The 22,825-nt window shown below is 42.3% G+C and overlaps 1 protein-coding gene across 1 annotated transcript in view; it reads left to right on the top strand.

Annotated features, from left to right (window-relative positions):
* Positions 1-22,825, top strand: part of LOC141047907 (cytochrome P450 2C7-like) — a 217,590-nt gene that overhangs the window by 6,565 nt on the left and 188,200 nt on the right. The window lies entirely within an intron of this gene.

Genomic DNA, 22,825 nt, shown 5'->3' with positions numbered 1-22,825 from the left:
GAGAGTTGTTTTGAGGAGCCCATGATGCTACTCTTCATAGGAGAATCAAGTAGGAGAACTACTTGCAAGTGGCCACCTTAAATACCTTTTCTCATGATTTGATACACCTGGCTATGAAGTTCAAAGCTCAATGAGGTTACAAAACCAATTTAGTGCTTCAGGAAGTCAGTAAAAAGTAGTTAGGAGTGTTCAAATCAAGAAAATGATAAGGGTGCCCATACTTTTGCACCGGTCAAATTTTGTTTAAATGCAGATTGCACATTTTCTGTTAGTACAATAAACCTCATTTGAATCCAGAAATATAACTGAGTCCATCAGTTATTAGATATATGAAACTGAAATAGCTGTTGCAAAAACAAAAATTGTTATAAAGAAAAAAGGTTAACATTAATAGGGGTGCCCAAACTTTTACATATGACTGTATATACTACATATATACCACATGCATGCAACATACATATATACAAAATATATACTACATGCAACATACATACTACATGCATGCAACATACATATATACTCCATGCAAAATACATACTACATATATACCACATACATACTACATATATACTACATGCATGCAACATACATATATACTACATATATACTACATGCAACATGCATACTACATATATACAACATATATACTACATGCATGCAACATACATATTGTGAGGTAGCGCTGTCCTTCAGGGTTGGGGGACACTCGCTTGGCAGCGAATAAGTCACATCCAGCACGGGTTTTCATAAAGCAGTATAATCCATGCGGTTTATTTCAGCTTCATAAACCGTCACAGCAACAGAAAATAGCATATAGCCAGCATTGCGTCCATTACAGAGTTCAGCTGTTATCCTTGCATCACAGAAATTATGCACTGTTCAATGCGCAGGCTTTCTAGCCACCAAGTTATCTTACCCACGTCAGGGTTGCCTCGTGCTGTTTCACCATGCTGCACGTTTATTCCCTCCAGGGAACTAACAGGCACACCGCCATTACACACAGCATCCACATGTGCTGTCAGGCAGGAAGCCCTATGTCAGCGGGACCTTCCTCTCTGGACCAATCGGGTCCCTGCATTCACCCCCATGTGACCAGACCTCAGGTACCTTATATGGTCCATAACCACACCCACAGGTGATCACATGGCTATGACCTCACCCAAGGTCCTATTGCAGACAACCACACACAGGCTTCCCTGACACATTGTAACGGAACGTGCTACTCAGCAGTACCTCTGCTGATCATTATGATCTTTCAGTATCCTACACCTAGCAGGGCAATGGAAATGTTTATAAGGCTGTCCTGGGACACCCACACAGCGCCCCCTAGCGGACCCAGCGGTCACTGCACCACAATATATACAACATATATACTACATGCAACATGCATACTACATATATACCACATGCATGCAACATGCATACTACATATATACTACATATATACTACATGCATGCAACATGCATACTACATATATACCACATGCATGCAACATGCATACTACATATATACTACATATATACTACATGCATGCAACATACATATATACTACATATATACCACATGCATGCAACATGCATACTACATATATACTACATATATACTACATGCATGCAACATACATATATACTACATATATACCACATGCATGCAACATGCATACTACATATATACTACATGCATACAACATACATATATACTACATGCAACATGCATACTACATATATACTACATATATACTACATGCATGCAACATGCATACTACATATATACCACATGCATGCAACATGCATACTACATATATACAACATATATACTACATGCATGCAACATACATATATACTACATATATACCACATGCATGCAACATGCATACTACATATATACTACATGCATACAACATACATATATACTACATGCAACATGCATACTACATATGTACAACATATATACTACATGCATGCAACATACATATATACTACATGCAACATACATACTACATACATACTACATATATACCACATGCATGCAACATGCATACTACATATATACCACATATATACTACATGCATGCAACATGCATACTACATATATACTACATGCATGCAACATGCATACTACATATATACTACATGCATGCAACATACATACAGTGGGGCAAAAAAGTATTTAGTCAGTCAGCAATAGTGCAAGTTCCACCACTTAAAAAGATGAGAGGCGTCTGTAATTTACATCATAGGTAGACCTCAACTATGGGAGACAAACTGAGAAAAAAAAATCCAGAAAATCACATTGTCTGTTTTTTTTTTCATTTTATTTGCATATTATGGTGGAAAATAAGTATTTGGTCAGAAACAAAATTTCATCTCAATACTTTGTGATATATCCTTTGTTGGTAATGACAGAGGTCAAACGTTTTCTGTAAGTCTTCACAAGGTTGCCACACACTGTTGTTGGTATGTTGACCCATTCCTCCATGCAGATCTCCTCTAGAGCAGTGATGTTTTTGGCTTTTCGCTTGGCAACACGGACTTTCAACTCCCTCCAAAGGTTTTCTATAGGGTTGAGATCTGGAGACTGGCTAGGCCACTCCAGGACCTTGAAATGCTTCTTACGAAGCCACTCCTTCGTTGCCCTGGCGGTGTGCTTTGGATCATTGTCATGTTGAAAGACCCAGCCACGTTTCATCTTCAATGCCCTTGCTGATGGAAGGAGGTTTGCACTCAAAATCTCACGATACATGGCCCCATTCATTCTTTCATGTATCTGGATCAGTCGTCCTGGCCCCTTTGCAGAGAAACAGCCCCAAAGCATGATGTTTTCACCACCATGCTTTACAGTAGGTATGGTGTTTGATGGATGCAACTCAGTATTCTTTTTCCTCCAAACACGACAAGTTGTGTTTCTACCAAACAGTTCCAGTTTGGTTTCATCAGACCATAGGACATTCTCCCAAAACTCCTCTGGATCATCCAAATGCTCTCTAGCAAACTTCAGACGGGCCCGGACATGTACAGGCTTAAGCAGTGGGACATGTCTGGCACTGCAGGATCTGAGTCCATGGTGGCGTAGTGTGTTACTTATGGTAGGCCTTGTTACATTGGTCCCAGCTCTCTGCAGTTCATTCACTAGGTCCCCCCGCGTGGTTCTGGATTTTTGCTCACCGTTCTTGTGATCATTCTGACCCCACGGGGTGGGATTTTGCGTGGAGCACCAGATCAAGGGAGATTATCAGTGGTCTTGTATGTCTTCCATTTTCTAATTTTTGCTCCCACAGTTGATTTCTTCACTCCAAGCTGGTTGGCTATTGCAGATTCAGTCTTCCCAGCCTGGTGCAGGGCTACAATTTTGTTTCTGGTGTCCTTTGACAGCTCTTTGGTCTTCACCATAGTGGAGTTTGGAGTCAGACTGTTTGAGGGTGTGCACAGGTGTCTTTTTATACTGATAACAAGTTTAAACAGGTGCCATTACTACAGGTAATGAGTGGAGGAAAGAGGAGACTCTTAAAGAAGAAGTTACAGGTCTGTGAGAGCCAGAAATCTTGATTGCTTGTTTCTGACCAAACACTTATTTTCCACCATAATATGCAAATAAAATGGAAAAAAAACAGACAATGTGATTTTCTGGATTTTTTTTTTCTCAGTTTGTCTCCCATAGTTGAGGTCTACCTATGATGTAAATTACAGACGCCTCTCATCTTTTTAAGTGGTGGAACTTGCACTATTGCTGACTGACTAAATACTTTTTTGCCCCACTGTATATACTACATGCATGCAACATACATACATACTACATATATACCACATGCATGCAACATGCATACTACATATATACCACATATATACTACATGCATGCAACATGCATACTACATATATGCCACATATATACTACATGCAACATGCATACTACATGCAACATGCATACTACATGCATGCAGCATACATAATACTACATATATGCAACATGCATACTACATATATACCACATATATACTACATGCAACATGCATACTACATGCAACATGCATACTACATGCATGCAGCATACATAATACTACATATATGCAACATGCATACTACATATATACCACATATATACTACATACATGCAACATACATACATACAACATATATACTACATGCATACTACATATATACCACATATATACTACATGCATGCAACATACATATATACTACATGCAACATACATACTACATATATACTACATGCATGCAACATGCATACTACATATATACTACATGCATGCAATATACCTATATACTACATGCATGCAACATACATACTACATATATACCACATGCATGCAACATGCATACTACATGCATGCAACATACATATATACTACATACAATACATTCATACAATACATACATATAGACATACAGTACATATAACATAGAGTACATACTCACCATCACTTGTCAGTTTGATCCCTGAAGCCATTGTCGTCTGTGGAATAAATATTAAAATAACAAACCACCAATATACTTACCCCTGATCCGCAGAAGTCCACGAGTGTCCCACAACGATCTTGCGTGGAGAACAGCAGCATCAGCTGATGTTACCGTTCTCTACGGGCTCCAGGAATCCAATGATGGGAGGTAGGTATCCTTCCGCACTGTATTCCTCCGCCACTGTAAAAAAAAAAAAGTCCCTAGTCTCATTTTATGGCATTGCTGTGTGAGAAATTTCCCACGCAGCTTTTGCCATAAAGTGAGACTAGTGGCGGAGGAATACAGTGCGGAAGGATACCAACCTCCCGTAATTGGTACCCTCGGCAGGCCGGTACAGACTCCCGGGCAGTCGGCACAGACTCCCCGGAAGGCCCGAACTGACGGCGCATCATGATGCGCACAGACCGCACATCATGATGACGTCATTTCGGCAGCCAATCAGAACCACAACAGTGGCTCATTGCATTATGGTAACTTCCGATTCCGATATCCGATATTGAAAAAATATCGGTACTCAGTATCGGAATTCCGATACAGCGAATATCGACCGATACCCGATATTTGCAGTATCGGAATGCTCAACACTAGTCCTGAGACTTCTTATCTCTAAGCATGACTAAGTTAAAGAGGTTCTCCAATGAAGAGAAGTGATCATCTATCCAGGGTTGTATGCGGCGTTTATGCTTCCCTAGGCACTATAAATGGTCATGATCACTACTGGTATGTTATACCTCGTCAAACAGACCTACTTCATCACCTTGATCTCCTCACTATCCAACAACCCAAAAATCTCTTCGACACCTTTCATTCCCTCCACAGTCCTAAAGCCAAAACCCCTATCACAGACATGTGTGCTGATGATCTGGCCTCCCACTTTGCAGAGAAAATAGAAAATATCCATCAGGAAAACTGCTCCCAGCGACCAAGTGCTATGACTCCCATCCTGCCCGCACCTCTTCTGGCTCACTCTCCACTTTTGACACTGTTGCAGAAGAAGTCTCCAGGCTCCTCTCTTTTCTAATTCTACTACATGCACTACTGACCCCATTCCCTCATATCTCCTTCAGTCTCTCTCTCCTGTCGTCATTACTAGAGATGAACGAATTTGTTCGGAAAACGTTCTCCAATCTCAAATTCAGCACGAATGTAGCACATTTGGATTCATACACGCGCGGCTCCACTCCGCACACCTCGTACACGCGCGGCTCCATTCCCCACACCTTGTACACATGCGCTCCGCTCCCCACACCTCGTACACATCCGGCTCCGCTCCGTACACCTCGTACACATCTGTCTCCGCTCCGTACACCTCGTACACACGCGGGTCCACTCCGCACACCTCGTACAAACGGCTCTGCTCTGTACACCTCGTACACACACAGCTACGCTCCATACACCTTGTACACACACGGCTCTGCTCCGTACACACACAGCTCTGCTACATCCCCCCTGTAAACCCCTCCTGACCCCACACATAAACTTCCCTCATCCAGCACCATGACAACCACCAGCAAAGCAGAGTTCTGCAGACACCAAGGCTTCTGATCATGTGACTCCTGACTCCTCCCCTCCTGTGACCTCCAGTGCCAGGAGAGAACAGCCCAGTGATGACTCATTGCTGGCTGCGGTGGGTCTCTGGGAGGGCGAGGATGGGGTCGGTGCATGGGGGGGCATGGCGGCGGGTATCCCAGACAGCGTGAGTGGGCCTCCTCGTCTCGCCAGGGTCCCGGCACTTGCCCGGGTTCTCCGGGTGCTGACACCGCCCTGGGCCGCTGCAATCAATGGAAAATGTAGACTCGCTCACTCTTCTAAAATTGAACAAAGGCTGGATTTACTGTGACATTGTAAGCCCTACTGATGACAGCAACATAATGTAAAAGCAGCCGAAATATTTTTTGGGTGAAGTTGTCTTAACATCCATCCCTTACCATTCAAACCCATTTTGTTCATGAAATCACCTCCTCCTCCTGCAAAAAATACTTAGTGGTCATCTATGTATACCCCACATGGGTAATGCTTTGTACTTTATGGAAGCTTGGCACATTGTGCAATGGTGAAACTTGTACTCCCTATTGATTGCCTTGCTGACTCACTCCAACAGCGGAGTAATGAAGATTATTGTCCCTGCTAAATTGTCAATTAAGATTATCTCCGCCCGAATTGCGCCAGTCACACAACTACTAGATCAAGATACTTTATTTTTTAGAATAAATCAAACTGCGAAAAACCGAACCAGTATCCAATAAAAAATTATTTTATTATTATAATGGTTAAAACATATACAGAAATACTGAAATACAGAAATACAGAAATACAGAAATACTGTAAGTTCCACCTCTATAGGTACATGTGCCCTGTGAACTAAATGGCCATGCCATACTATGTGCAAATATCAGAGACACATCTTTGCAATGATGTAAGTAAATACCTAATATCAGGGTTAATAAGCTCCACTTCTGTATGTACATGTGTGCTGCAAAGTAAATCAACGTGCCATGCTATGTGCAGTCATCAGAGACACATATTTACAAAGATGACAATAAATACCTAATCTCAGTTAGTGCCAGGTTCCCAGTAAACGCCCGACCCCGACGTGCGTTTCGGCATCTGCCTTCATCATTGACCCCCTGATGAAGGCAGACGCCGAAACGCGCGTCGGGGTCGGGCGTTTACTGGAAACCTGGCACTAACTGAGATTAGGTATTTATTGTCATCTTTGTAAATATGTGTCTCTGATGACTGCACATAGCATGGCACGTTGATTTACTTTGCAGCACACATGTACATACAGAAGTGGAGCTTATTAACCCTGATATTAGGTATTTACTTACATCATTACAAAGATGTGTCTCTGATATTTGCACATAGTATGGCACGGCCATTTAGTTCACAGGGCACATGTACCTATAGAGGTGGAACTTATTAACCCCTACTATATTGGCACTATTCTTGTGTATTGTGGAATTGGATACTTATTCTTATTATAGTGCACTATTTTGTAGTGAAATATGAATGTCCATACTATTTAGTGTCTATATTTATTGGTCATCATCTGTTATTATACTTCAATTTTTATACCTCATTGGTTTCCAGAATTTCTCCCTTGTTTGGTATTGGGATCCCACCTTCCTTTGCATATATTTTTTATATATTTTCTGTATATGTTTTAACCAATATAATAATAAAAAAATTTTTTATTGGATACTGGTTCAGTTTTTCGCAGTTTGATTTGGTTAGTTATCCGAATTGTCCTTTCAATTTGTCCATTTGTGCGTAGAAATTGGTTTATTATAACTAATATATTGAGATAGGATAAGCACTATTGTCTTGGAATTTTCTTGTATTTTTTAGAATAGAAAATTATGATTTTTTTTCAATCATCTTGCTGACACACTGCAAATGTGATTATTGCCCCTACTAAATTTACGTACAATTATCTCTACCCAGATTGCGCCAGTCGCACAACTGCTAGACAAATATTATGTATTTTAAATGGAAAATAGCAGAGATCTGCAGCATGTAATTGCAATGATCACAACACCAAAGTGCCTGCCTTTCACCAACCCACCCTACCTCTTATTAAACCTCTCAATACTAAATCCCCACCTAACAAACAAAAATAAGTAATCTCTTCACAATCTTCAGTTTTTAAAAGCGCTTTCTGGAATAAATAACGCTCACTATAGCTTTATATCACTCTCCCTTTGCTCCTTGTAAAACTTGCACTCCCTATCAATTGCCTTGCTGACACACTCCAACAGCGGAGTAATGAAGATTATTTCCCCTGCTACAATGTCACGTAAGATTATCTCTACTCGGATTGCGCCAGTAGTTGGACAACTGATAAAGATACGCTATTTTTTAAACAAATATTTTTCAGGGGGGGAGAGGGATTTTTTTACATCGCCTTTATGAGGCTTTCCAACAGCAGACTCGGGGAAATTAATGGGAAATGGTGGCATTTCCGTAGCTCAAGAGGTTTTGCGCCAGTCGCACAACTGCTAGACAAATATTAGGTATTTAAGCAATAGACAAGGAATATTATTTAGCAATTGGATTAAAGAATGGATGTTACTATATGCTGGTACTGACAAGTATTATTTTGCATAAAAAAATAGGCTTCTAGACAGGATTATTACGCAGCTCCAAAAAAATTGTTTTGTAAATACTGTTACTACCGAATATTATTTCCCTCTACAAATAGCTGATTTGTAAATTATGGTAGTGGATGAAACCCTCCCTGTTTCTCCCTAATCCCACAGTCTGTTCCTAATATTAACTACTATACAACACAATGGAAAATAGCAGAGATCTGCAGCATGTACTTGCAATGATGAGAACATCCAGGTGCCTGCCTTTCACCCTCCCTCCTATTAAATCTCTCACTACTACTGAAATCCCCACCTAACAAACAAGTAATCTAATCTCTTCATAATCTTCAGCTCTTAAGGCTATGTGCCCACGTATCGTTTTAAAACGCACAGTGAAAACCGGACTCCTTCCCAGAAATCACGCGTTTTTTTCCACGCGATTTCACCGCGATTTTACCATGATTCTGTTCGCGATTTTGCCGCGATTTTCTCAAGCACTTTCCAAGCGATTTGAAGCATCGCTTGGAAAGTGATTGACAGGTTGGTCACACTCATCAAACATAGTGTTTGACAAGTGTGAGCAGCTTTTTACTATTGAGGCCGCCTATGCAGCATCAGTAGTAAAAGATAGAATGTTAAAAATGATAAAAAAATAAAAAATCGGGGTATATTTACCTTCCGACGTCCCGCGCTGCCATCCCGGGCCTCAGCGTTCCCAGCGATGCCTTGCGAGACCTGTGATGACGTTGGTCTCGCGTTACTATAGCGATCTCGTGAGACCGCTAGAGATTTTTAAACGTTTTCGCGCTGAAAATCGCGGCAAAAACGCTTAAAAATCGCATCGTGGGCACACAGCCTCACAGAGCTTTTAGGCATAAATAATGTTCACTATAACCTCCTTTCACTCTCACTATGCTCAAACTACACTCACCCTACGCTGTTTCTGACTGCAATGTGTGCAAGATGACACCAGCCGCCTTTAAATATCCCCTATGATGCTGGAAGGCCAGCCAATCACAGTAATGTCACACCAAAGATGGTGCCGGTATTACTGTGATTGGCAAGCCAGCCCAGCATGTTCAATGGCTGCAAATAAAGCGCCAAACATGCTGGTCACTCGAATATGCCGAGGTGAATAGCAAATTACGTGCCAAGTAACGAATAGCCCAAATAGCATACTATTCGTGCAAGTGACGAATAGTGCCGAATGTATTCGCTCATTAATAGCAGCGACGAGCCCTGGTGCGGTATGTCCTTTTGCATAGTCTGGGACATCATCAGCATCACTATTACTGTCATCTACATGCTGAAGCATACTTTGAATATTCTGTGTGAGGAAGTGGTGCTCCCAGAGAAAGACGTGGAAGTAGAGAAGGATGCAGTAGGAATAACAATATCTCAAATTCCTGGACTGCCATCGCACAGGCATGTGCCATGGGAGGGTGGCTTACAGCAATCAATGGGAGCTCATGGTACCAGACAAACTGTTAGTGAAGATGCAGGAGCCAAGGAACAAATGGAGAAGGATGAGGAGGAAGAGGTGATGGACGCACAAGAGTCAGGAGATGAAGAGGATAATGATCCGCTCTCTGCTGCCCATGGTTAGCAGGAGGGGATGGAAGAAGCAACCTTGAGTGTTACCCTGCCACCAACACACCATGGACTTAAATGTCATGTAAGTGCCTGACACATGAGCGCCTTCTTGCTGCACTATATTCAACATGATGCCAGTATTCTTAGGGTTAGAAATAGTGCTGACTACAGGGCTGCCACTCTGTTAGACACACAATACAAAATACCCATTTTTTTAAATAAACCATATAACACATAACCTTTAACCCCTTTCTGACATCTGACGTACTATCCCGTCCATGGGACCCTATGCCCATGGACGGGATAGTACGTCTACCGCGATCAGCGGCGCCCACGTGGTGAGCGCCGCTGATCGCGGCCGGGTGTCACAGCTGACACCCGACACAATGTGTCAGGGGCGGTCACGGTCCGCCCCCGACACGTTAACCCCTTGCACACCGCGATCAAACATGATCGCGGTGTACCGGGGGTTAAAGGGAAGCATCGGCAGGGAGGGGGCTCCCTCCGTGCTTCCCTGAGCCCCCCACGGCAGCGCAATGGGCAGCACTGCTGCGGGGGGCTCCTTTCCTGCAGGCCCTCGAATTCAAGATGGTGACGGGGGCCTTCAGGAAGCTGGCTTCCTCAGTGCCTGCAAAGCGCAGGCATGAGGAAGCCTTCTGCACTGCCTGTGACAGATCGCTGATCTGTCACAGTGATCTGTGATGTGACAGATCAGCGATCTGTCACAGGACAGTGATGTCCCACCTGGGACTATTTAATAAAGTTAAAAAAAAATTAAAAAAAGTGTTAAAATAAATTTAAAAAAATCGCCAAATAAATTAGGAAAAAAAAAAAATATTCCCCCAAATAAATCCATTTTTTGGAAATAAAAAAAACAAACAAACAATAAAAGTACACATATTAGGTATCGCCGCGTCCGTAACGACCCGCCCTATAAAACTGTCCCATTAGTTAACCCCTTTAGCAAACCCCTTAAAAAATAAAAAACTAAGCAAAAAATAATGATTTATTATCATACTGCCAAACAAAAAGTGTAATAACGCGCGATCAAAAAGACGCATATAAATATCCATTGCACCGCTGAAAACGTCATCTTGTCCCGCAAAAAACGAGCCGCCATACAGCATCATCAGCGAAAAAATAAAAATGTTATAGCTCACAGAATAAAGTGATGCAAAAATAATTATTTTTTATATAAAATAGTTTTCATTGCATAAAAGCACCAAAACATAAAAAAACGACCTAAATGAGGTATCACTGTAACCGTACTGACCAGAAGAAGAAAACCGCTTTATCAATTTTACCGCACACGGAACGGTGTAAACGCACCACCCCCCCAAAAGAAATTCATGAAACGCTGGTTTCTGTTCATTCTGCGTCCCAAAAATCGGAATAAAAAGCGATCAAAAAATGTCACATGCCCGAAAATGGTACCAATGAAAACGCCAACTCGTCCCGCAAAGAATAAGACCTCACATGACTCGGTGGGTCAAAATACGGAAAAATTATAGCTCTCAATATGTGGTGATGCAAAAACTATTTTTACAATAAAAAGCGTATTTTAGCGTGTGACAGCCGCCAAACATAAAAACCGCCATAAATAGTAAATCAAACCCCCCGTTATCACCCCCTTAGTTAGGGAAAAATAATAAAATAAAAAAAATGTATTTATTTCCATTTTTCCATTAGGGCTAGGGTTAGGGCTAGGGTTAGGGTTATGGTTAGGGCTGAGATTAGGGTTAAGGGTGTGTTGGGGTTCGGGTTGGAGTTAGAATTGGGAGGTTTCCACTGTTTGGGCACATCAGGGGCTCTCCAAATGCAACATGGCGTCTGATCTCAATTCCAGCCAATTCTGAGTTGAAAAAGTCAAATGGTGCTCCTTCCGTTCCAAGCTCTGCCATGCGCCCAAACAGTGTTTTACCCCCACATGTAGGGTATCAGCCTACTCAGGTCAAATTGCAAAACAATTTTTGGGGTCCAATTTCTCCTGTTACCCTTAGGAAAATAAAAAAATTGGGGGCAAAAATATCATTTTTGTGGAAAAAAATGATTTTTTTATTTTCACGTCCGAGCGTTATAAACTTCTGTGAAGCACTTGGGGGTTCAAAGTGCTCACCACACATCTAGATAAGTTCCGTGGGGGGTCTAGTGTCCAAAATGGGGTCACTTGTGGGGAGTTTCAATAGTTTAGGTACATCAGGGGCTCTCCAAACGCACATGACACCCGCAGACCATTCCATCAAAGTCTGCATTCCAAATCGTCACTGCTTCCCTTCCGAGCCCCGACGTGTGTCCATACAGTAGTTTTCTCCCACATATGGGGTGTCAGTGTACTCATGACACATTGGACAACAACTTTTGGGGTCCAATTTCTCCTGTTACCCTTGGGAAAATGAAAAAATTGGGGACTAATTGACCATGTTTGTGGAAAAAATACGATTTTTTTATTTTCATGCCCGGGCATTATAAACTTCTGTGAAGCCCTTGGGGGTTCAAAGTGCTCACCACACATCTAGATAAGTTCCGTGGGGGGTCTAGTGTCCAAAATGGGGTCACTTGTGGGGAGTTTCAATAGTTTAGGTACATCAGGGGCTCTCCAAACGCACATGACACCCGCAGACCATTCCATCAAAGTCTGCATTCCAAATCGTCACAAAATCCCTTCCGAGCCCCGACGTGTGTCCATACAGTAGTTTTCTCCCACATATGGGGTGTCAGCGTACTCATGACAAATTGGACAACAACTTTTGGGGTCCAATTTCTCCTGTTACCCTTGGGAAAATGAAAAAATTGGGGACTAATTGATCATGTTTGTGGAAAAAATACGATTTTTTTATTTTCATGCCCGGGCATTATAAACTTCTGTGAAGCCCTTGGGGGTTCAAAGTGCTCACCACACATCTAGATAAGTTCCTTAGGGGGTCTCGTTTCCAAAATGGGGTCATTTGTGGGGGTTTCCACTGTTTAGGTACATTAGGGGCTCTCCAAAGGCAACATGACACCCGCAGACCATTCCATCAAAGTCTGCATTCCAAAACGTCACTACTTCCCTTCCGAGCCCCGACGTGTGCCCATACAGTAGTTTTCGCCCACATATGGGGTATCCGCATACTCAGGACAAATTGGACAACAACTTTTGGGGTTTTGATTTCCCCTGTAACCCAATCAATGGTAGGATTATGGCGTTGAAGCCAAGGCATCCCCAGTACCAGTCCTGCAGGCAAGTTATCTACCACCAGACAACTTAGTTTCTCCACATGAGTGGAACCCACTTTTAGAGAAAAAAGTTCAGACCTGCAACAGATACCGTCTTGGGTAAGAGGAGATGAGTCAATTGCCACAAGATTAACAGGATCGTGAAGCCTGACTGTCCCTATCTTATAAAGAGTCATAACCTTGGTATCAATCAGGTTCACAGCCGAACCGCAGTCAATAAAAGCAGTAGTCTGAACAGGACCATAACCAAGTTCCAGTTCCACCTGCAGCACCATTTTTGCACATGAGGAAAATTGTACCTGAAGGTCTGGGTAGCCTCCTCGATTACTACCCAGACCTAGTCGTTTCCCGCCACCTTGGAGGATGACGGACAGGAGGGGCAGTCCTTCTTCCAATGTCCAGATTTCCCACAATAGAAGCACAACTGCTTTTCCCGGCGGCGTCTTCTTTCCTTTCCCTCACCTCCATAGCCATAGGAAGAGTCTAGGTCTCATCTCCACTGAAGAATAAGGGCGTTTCCCATTGCATAATGCCTCTAGCCTGCAGCCTGCGATCCATGCGAACCGCTTGGACCTTGGCATCCTCCAGGGAGTCAGGCGGAGGATGAAGTGCCAAAGCATCCTTCAGACGTTCACACAGGCCTCTGTGGAACAGCCCCCGCAGGGCGGCGTCACTCCAGGAAATCTCCGCTGCCCAACGTCTGAATTCAGTACAGAACCATTCGGCCGAGTGCTCCCCCTGACAGACACTCATCACTTTGTCCTCAGCCAACCGCACTCTATCAGGCTCATCATAAATAAAAAAATGCATCCACAGACATTCTCTCAGGGGCAGAAGAGGAAAGCGAGAATGCCCAGGCTTGTGGGGACCCCTAAGCAGGGACATCACACCCCCACCCTCTGTTTCTCATCCCCAGAGGAGTGGGGTCTCAAAGAAAAAAAAAGCTTACAGCCCTCCTTAAATACCCTGAAATCATACTTGTTACCAGAAAATATATCTGGCAATTTAACCGGGGAATCAGGTGGGACTAAAATGACATCTCTATTCCCCACCTGCTGGAAGCCTGCGGAAAGTACCCCCTGAACTGAGTCCTCAACCTGCCGTTGGGACTGGGCCAGAGCTTGGTGTTCCAAACTAAGCTTCTGCAGTGACTGAGTCAAGCTTTTCACCTGCTCAGATAAAGCACACATTGGGTCCATGCTGCAGAAGTGAGGAGAGAAAAAAAAATTGTAGGCCAGTTATAATGTCAAAGTCACCGCACTGAACTTGCTCACTGAGCCAGTGTGCGTGCCCTGAGTAAAGCAAAAGCATGCTCAAAGCTACCTGTGGAGCGGGCAGCAACCGAATAGATGCGTACTTCAGAGCCGCAGGACCTGAAGCACGTGACTGCTAGAGGCGTGGCCTAACTCCACAGAGCTAGAAACACTTCAAAAAAAGAAAAATTTGGGGGGACACATTAAAACTCCTCCTCCAAATCAGTTCCTCACGGAGGAAATGGACACTTCCAAATCAAACAAAAGGAAGGGCCCAGACTATCAGGAAAACACCGAGAGTCTTTCTTCTGAGAACTCCGACAGTGTCTCAGCTGACTATACCCCAAACACAAGCCCTGAAAGGCAGAGGCCTAGGACACTGGAGGTCCATTTCCTTCGTTTGAGGTTCCTCCTCCATCCATCAACCTGGGGGGAATATAAGGGGTCCAATAAACAAGCCACCAAAGGATTCATGGCGGATCTCTTCCAGTCCTTCAGTGATGCCCTAAAAATAGGGTTTGAGACTCAGGCTAAGACCCTACAGGAAACTTGCAGGAATCTTAGCCAAAAGGTTGAGAAATATGAGGTAAAGATGGTACAGGTGGAGAGGGACATAGTCTACCTCTCAACGGAAAATTCTCTCCTCAAAACTGAGGTTATTTCCCTTAAAAACAAATTAACGGATCTGGAGGACCGAAGCAGGAGAAATAACTTAAAAATACGAGGTATTCCTGAGTCAGTCTTCCCAGGCAGATCTTTCAGATTACACTAAAAATTTATTCAAAAAATTATCGCCAAAATTGACAGAATTAGAAGTAAATAATGATCGTATACACCGCTGTCAAGATCCCAGTGCAGGTTTTTGAGCTGCACACCGGGGGTTAATGTCTGAAGCTCTGTGCAGGTTTTGACCTGCACACTTGGGGTTAATGATTGTGGCCTCTTTCTGGTTCTGGGAGAGCTTCATAAACCTCTGGGTAGCTTCAATCCCTGCCAGTTATACTTTTGCCTTTGGCCTAGTGTGCTGACCCCCGTGTGCCTGTTTGTTGCTATAGCTTGTTTATATGGTTCTGACCCGGCTCTGTTTCCCGTTGTGAGTTTGCCTGTTGTTTTTGTACTGCGTTATTATCTGTATATGACTCATTGCCTGTGACCTGACTACTCTCTGCTCGCCCCTCTTGTACCTTGCAGCTATCTGTGTATGACTCATTGCCTGTGACCTGTCTACTCTCTGTTCGCCCCTCTGGTACCTTGCAGCTATCTCTGTGTGTGACTTATTGGCTACGTCCTGACTATCCTCCCTGTCTATGCCCCTTGGTAACTTTGTCTCGCAGTTACTCTGCTAGGAATTGTCTTGCACGCCTCTAGCAGTCACGTGCTTCAGGTCCTGCGGCTCTGAAGTACGCATCTATTCGGTTGCTGCCCGCTCCACAGGTAGCTTTGAGCACGTTTTCGCTTTACTCAGGGCACGCGCACTGGCTCAGTGAGCAAGTTCAGTGCGGTGACTCTGACAACCGCCTCCCACGTCCAAAAGGGGTCCCACAGGAAAAGCCTAGGGACACTATCCTCAGAGTCCATTTTTTTGAAACAAACGAGAAGGTTCTAAAATCTCTGAGAGAGAGAGGTTCACCTCCAGAGCTATATAAAGATTTAAAGATTTTCCAAGACTTCTCCAAAGAGACAATGGACGCAAGAAGGTCCTTCAGGGATTTGACCTCTAAACTTAGAGAGCTCAGAGTGTCATATATATGGAGTTTCCCTACCAAGCTATTAGTCTGGTATAATGACAAAAACTACCCCATCTACACTCCACACGAGGGTCAGAAGTTCCTTAAATTTCTGATGGATGACCCAGCATTTAGGGATAGAGATTAGGACTGATTTTTATCTTATGTTCGAATTTACATGGTGTATACTATTAATTTCCTTTTCATGAATATGAATATCTTATGACCCGTATTTACGGTTTATTGATGTCACTGTGTGAACTTGCCACTTAATTTTTTCTCCCCCACACTAAGGTGAGACACCAACCGGTTTGGAGTCCTCCAGGAGAACACTCAAGTTCCTAATTTATTTTTTTTTTCTGTATTTCACTGTTTTGCTTGTTTCCATTTTTCTGTTTTGATATTGCACTCTAACGATGAAAATATTATCATACAATGTTAGGGGGCTCAACAGTCCAAATAACAGGTATGCGGTATGGAAGGAGATCAACCGAACCCGTGCTGAATTGGTATGCCTCCAGGAGGTTAAACTGGCCTCCGATCAACACCCGATCTTCCAGCACAAGAACTTTCCACACATGTACAAGTCACTGTCCACAAAGAAAAAGGCTGGGGTCATTACACTGGTAGGTGGCACCGTTCCTTTTCAGCTCATCAAAGAGATACCAGACTTGTTGGGCAGGTTTCATATATTCATATGCTTACTCCATGATAGGTCATGCGCAATAGTGAATGTATACGCACCTAACAAGGGACACATTCGTTTCTTGAACAAGCTAATCAAAATAATACACAAAGTCAAAACAGGTGATCTGATCTTACTAGGCGATTTTAATATTGTCCCAGATAGTAGCATGGATTCATTCTCATTAGTTCGCCACAAGGTTCCAGCTTTGAAAAACTGGTTAATTCAAAATGAGCTTTATGATGCTTTTCGTTGCTTGAACACATCGTCTCGTGAGTATTCTCACTTTTCAGATGTACATAAGACAGCATCTAGAATCGATCTACTACTTACTAATATATTTACTTTAACCAAAATTAAAGATATACGGTTCATGCAAAAGACCATCTCCGATCATACCTCGGTTCTCGCTGAGTTCCTCGTGGGTCCTCCCTCTGACAAGCAAGAGATAGAAAATGTTCTCTTAAACTACTTCAAGGAAAATGTATCTGGTGAAGTAGATCAGTTCATGGTCTGGAATGCCCATAAGGCGGTCCTGAGGGGATGCCTTATGCAGATCCTCTCTAAACATAAGAAGAGAAATAGGGAAAAAATTACAAACCTACAGGCCCAAATTAATAATCTAGAAAAAAAACAAACCAACTTGAAAGTTCCTTCCCAAACCATCCAGGCTGAGATTTTGAGACTCAGACAGAGTCTGAGATCTGAAATCTACCAGGAATACGATGCAGCCATCAAAGCAGCTAGGTATAAATCATATACATCTCTCAACAAGCCTACCAGGTTTATGATGAGGAAATTAAAAAGAGAAAGAATCAAAAAAAGGATAATTAAGATTGTACCTCCCTCGGGTGATCCCAAAATTCACCCTAGGGACATTGTCAACTCATTTGCAGATTTCTTTAAAAATCTTTATAACCTGAAAGATGACCCCCAAACACCAGTGGTAAACTTGAATTTTGTGGATTCTTTTCTACAGAGTATCGATTTACCAACAGTTGATGAGCTGGACTTGAATTGTGTCAATAGCCCTTTTACAGAGAGTGAAATAGTTGACGTTATCAAGAAACTGCAGTCCCAAAAATCACGAGGGCCGGATGGCTTCTCTGGGGAATACTATAAATCCTTTTCAAAAGTTCTGGCTCCACAGTTGGCTTCTGTCTTTGGTCTGGCGTCCTCTCGGGGTTCCTTCCCAAAGGAGATGTTAGAGGCAACAACTGTCATGATTCCAAAGGAGGGGGGAGACCCTGAGAGGATACAGAACTATAGGCCAATCTCGCTCAAAAACATCGATATTAAAATCTACTCAAAGATCATCGCAAACCGACTAAAAAACATCCTTCCACGTCTATTGGTGGATGATCAAATAGGGGGTTCACAGAGGGCCGCCAGGCCTCAGATGGGACTAGAAGGGTGTTAAACCTGATAAATTTAGCTAACAATTCGAGAATCGAAACTGCTTTTCTGGCACTGGACGCCAAGAAGGCGTTCGATAGACTAAACTGGCTATATTTAAAAACAACTCTCGCTAGATTTGGCTTTGACGAGAAGTTTCTATCAACAGTCTTCGCCCTATACTCGGGTCCTAGTGCCAGGATCTATACAAACATTTCCTTTCTGACTCGTTCAACATTACTAATGGCACAAGACAGGGGTGCCCCCTGTCTCCCCTTCTATTTGTGCTTGCCATAGAGCCCCTAGCTGAAAAAATTAGATTAAACAATGATATTAAAGGCTTTGAACTGCCATCACGAAATTTTAAAATCGGGTTATTCGCAGATGATCTCTTCCTCACACTTCTTGATCCCGCAAATTCCATTAAAGCCCTTTCAGATGAACTAGAAAATTTCTCTAGAGCATCCTATTTTATGATAAACCAACACAAATCCAAATTTATAACTCTAAACATGAAACAATCCGAAATTAACGAAATAAAGACTCAAATCCAGTTCATTTAGGAGGAGAAAGAGATTGTCTATCTAGGGATTAGAATAGCTGGATCAATCCAAGACACAGTTAGGGCCAATTTAGACAGCATTATAAAGACTATTACAGGCAATCTATCCTTTTTGACTCAGTTAGAGACCTCCATTTTTGGGAAGATACTGGCAGTCAAAGCCTTTATCCTTCCCAAAATTTTATACATATTTAGGACTTTGCCAGTTACAGTTGTGGCCAAAAGTATTGACACCCCCGCAATTCTGTCAGATAATACTCACTTTCTTCCTGAAAATGATTGCAAACACAAATTCTTTGGTATTATTATCTTCATTTAATTTGTCTTAAATGAAAAAACACAAAAGAGAATGAAGCAAAAAGCAAACATTGATCATTTCACACAAAACTCCAAAAATGGGCCAGACAAAAGTATTGACACCCTCAGCCTAATAGTTGGTTGCACAACCTTTAGCCAAAATAACTGAGACCAACCGCTTCCAGGAACCATCAATGAGTTTCTTACAATGCCCTTTTGGAATTTTAGACCATTCTTCTTTGGCAAACTGCTCCAGGTCCCTGATATTTGAAGGGTGCCTTCTCCAAACTGCCATTTTTGGATCTCTCCACAGGTGTTCTATGGGATTCAGGTCTGGACTCATTGCTGGCCACCTTAGAAGTCTCCAGTGCTTTCTCTCAAACCACTTTCTAGTGCTTTTTGAGGTGTGTTTTGGGTCATTGTCCTGCTGGAAGACCCATGACCTCTGAGGGAGACCCAGCTTTCTCACACTGGGCCCTACATTATGCAGCAAAATTTGTTGGTAGTCTTCAGACTTCATAATGCCATGCACACAGTCAAGCAGTCCAATGCCAGAGGCAGCAAAGCAACCACAAAGCATCAGGGAACCTCCGCCATGTTTGACTGTAGGGACCGTGTTCTTTTCTTTGAATGCCTCTTTTTTTCTCCTGTAAACTCTATGTTGATGGCTTTGCCCCAAAAGCTCTACTTTTGTCTCATCTGACCAGAGAACATTCTTCCAAAACGTTTTAGGCGTTTTCAAGTAAGTTTTGGCAAACTCCAGTCTGGCTTTTTTATGTCTCGGGGTAAGAAGTGGGGTCTTCCTAGGTCTCCTACCATACAGTCCCTTTTCATTCAGACGCCGACGGATAGTACGGGTTGACACTGTTGTACCCTCGGACTGCAGGGCAGCTTGAACTTGTTTGGATGTTAGTCGAGGTTCTTTATCCAACATCCGCATAGTCTTGCGTTGAAAACCTTCTTGATGACACTGCGCACGGTAGACACAGGAACATTCTAGTCTTTGGAGATGGACTTGTAGCCTTGAGATTGCTCATGCTTCCTCACAATTTGGTTTCTCAAGTCCTCAGACAGTTCTTTGGTCTTCTTTCTTTTCTCCATGCTCAATGTGGTACACACAAGGACACAGGACAGAGGTTGAGTCAACTTTAATCCATGTCAACTGGCTGCAAGTGTGATTTAGTTATTGCCAACACCTGTTAGGTGCCACAGGTAAGTTACAGGTGCTGTTAATTACACAAATTAGAGAAGCATCACATGATTTTTCGAACAGTGCCAATACTTTTGACCACCCTCTTTTTTATGTTTGGTGTGGAATTATATCCAATTTGGCTTTAGGACAATTCTTTTTGTGTTTTTTCATTTAAGACAAATTAAATGAAGATAATAATACCAAAGAATTTGTGTTTGCAATCATTTTCAGGAAGAAACTGAGTATTATCTGACAGAATTGCAGGGGTGTCAATACTTTTGGCCACAACTGCAGCTTTCCACTCCAATCCTTTGATAAAATTCAAGAGCTCATCCGACTATTTGGAAAGGTAAGAAAGCAAGAACATCTGCAGACTTACTTTATAAAAATAAAAAAACATGGGGGCGCAGGACTGCCCAACATATACGCTTATTATCAGGCCTCACTTATTAAACAGAGCTGGCACTGGTTTATGGAAAACATGACGCATCCGGCTTGGTATGGCTTGGAGAGAGATGCTAGTGATAGAGGTTCCACGCTAAAGCTTTTCTTTTACTTCCTTCTGCAAAAGCACAGTGCGAACTCATCGCATCTTATATTTCGGTCGATAATCTCAGCCTGGAGGGAACTCATTAAGCCGACTAAAAATATCAAAAAAGCAGGGCAAATCTTAAAACTACCCCTATCTTCATTTGCACTGATGGATGATCTCCCGATGCTGGAGGTATGGGGGAAATCTGGAATCAAAAGGGTGGGGGATGTTTTTAGTGGAGTGGAGTTCTTGAAATTCAGTGAGATCAAGGCTAAATATAATCTACCATCATCTGAGCTGGTCTTTTACACCATGTTGAAAGACAGAATTTTGAAAATCATAAAAGGGAAGACTTTAAATTATGAAATGCTAACTTCACTGTTGTGCAACCTTAAAAATAAAAACCTCTGGAGTCTGCGTAATTTGTATAGATCTGTCGTCAAGGACCTAACGAGCCACAAAAACATATACATGAAGAGATGGGAGTCCGATTTAGGTGCTGATATCCGTCTCGAGAATTGGAACGATGCCATCAAATTCACTTACAATTCCAACATATCAATGGGTCTTCACGAGGGTTATTTTAAACTGTTAAATAGGTGGTACTATACCCCGACAAGGTTATCACATTTTAACACAGAATTATCTTCCTTGTGCTGGAGAGGCTGTGGACATCAAGGGAACCTCTACCATATATTTTGGGGTTGTTCAAAGATCAAAAACCTCTGGTTCCAGGTCACACAGCACATTAACCTCATTGCTAAGGACTTCACAATTACGCCTGAAAGAGCACTTCTTTCATTAGACATGGAACAGTTTGATGATTCGGTAAGATACATTATCATACACATCCTCTTAGTGACTAAGACCATGTTAGCACAATGGTGGAAGAAAGTTGAGGTTCCTAAGTTTTCGGACATACTTGATAAAATAGGCCAACATAGTGATTTAGAACTCAGATTTGCGATTAACAACAATCACATCCACAAATATACAAAAAATGGAAGACTTGGAACAACAAATTCCATATCAAATAGACCTATTAAGAGGTATTATATTTTGAGGCCTAAACATGGCCGTTGTAGTACCAGGATGTTGTATCTCCTTCCAAGAATATTACCCCATAATAAGGATTGGCGATTTTCTTTTCCTTTTATGTTGTTATTTGCTATATGTTATTTAATGCCTATTTGTGGGTTCTCTAGTTTTAAATTTTTTCCATACCTGTACAAGGTTCTTTACTTCCCATTCCCTTTCCTCCCTTCCTACCTTCCTTCCCTTACCCTGTTTAACTACTGAAAACCAATAAAGTTATTTGAAAAGAATTCTAGGTCCCTACAGTAAATAAGAAGTGAGAAGGATTATACAAAAGTATTGGAATATCTTAAAAAGAGACCCAAATGTGGGCGGCCTCATCTCCAAGTTTCCATCTGTGAACTACCGTAAGGGAAGATCCATACGCCATCAACTGGTGCATAGTGTATACTCCCCCCTTACAAGACCACCAATGTGGTTGGAACACAGGGAAAAATGCAATTTTAAGTGTGGTAAATGCAAATTCTGCAGATATGCTTTGAGAACAGATAGTTTTTGCAACATGAGCCCAGGTAGGATATCAATGTAGACACTTCTCGACACACGCATGCTGGAGTATTAAAACATGCTTGTAGACAATCTTAAGGCTATGTGCACACGTGCGGAATTGCTGCGAAAATAAAAAATAAATTTCGTTCAACTTCACAACTGTGTCCCACTTGCTGTTGATTCTTCACCAAAAATTAACATTTGCTATCTTTATGTTTGAA

Source organism: Dendrobates tinctorius, unplaced genomic scaffold (assembly GCF_039654945.1).
Source record: "Dendrobates tinctorius isolate UK_male_01 unplaced genomic scaffold, ASM3965494v1 ptg000130l, whole genome shotgun sequence".
Classification (NCBI taxonomy): domain Eukaryota; kingdom Metazoa; phylum Chordata; class Amphibia; order Anura; family Dendrobatidae; genus Dendrobates; species Dendrobates tinctorius.
Note: the sequence above shows the minus strand (reverse complement) of the source record. Positions and strands in the feature narration are given on the sequence as shown.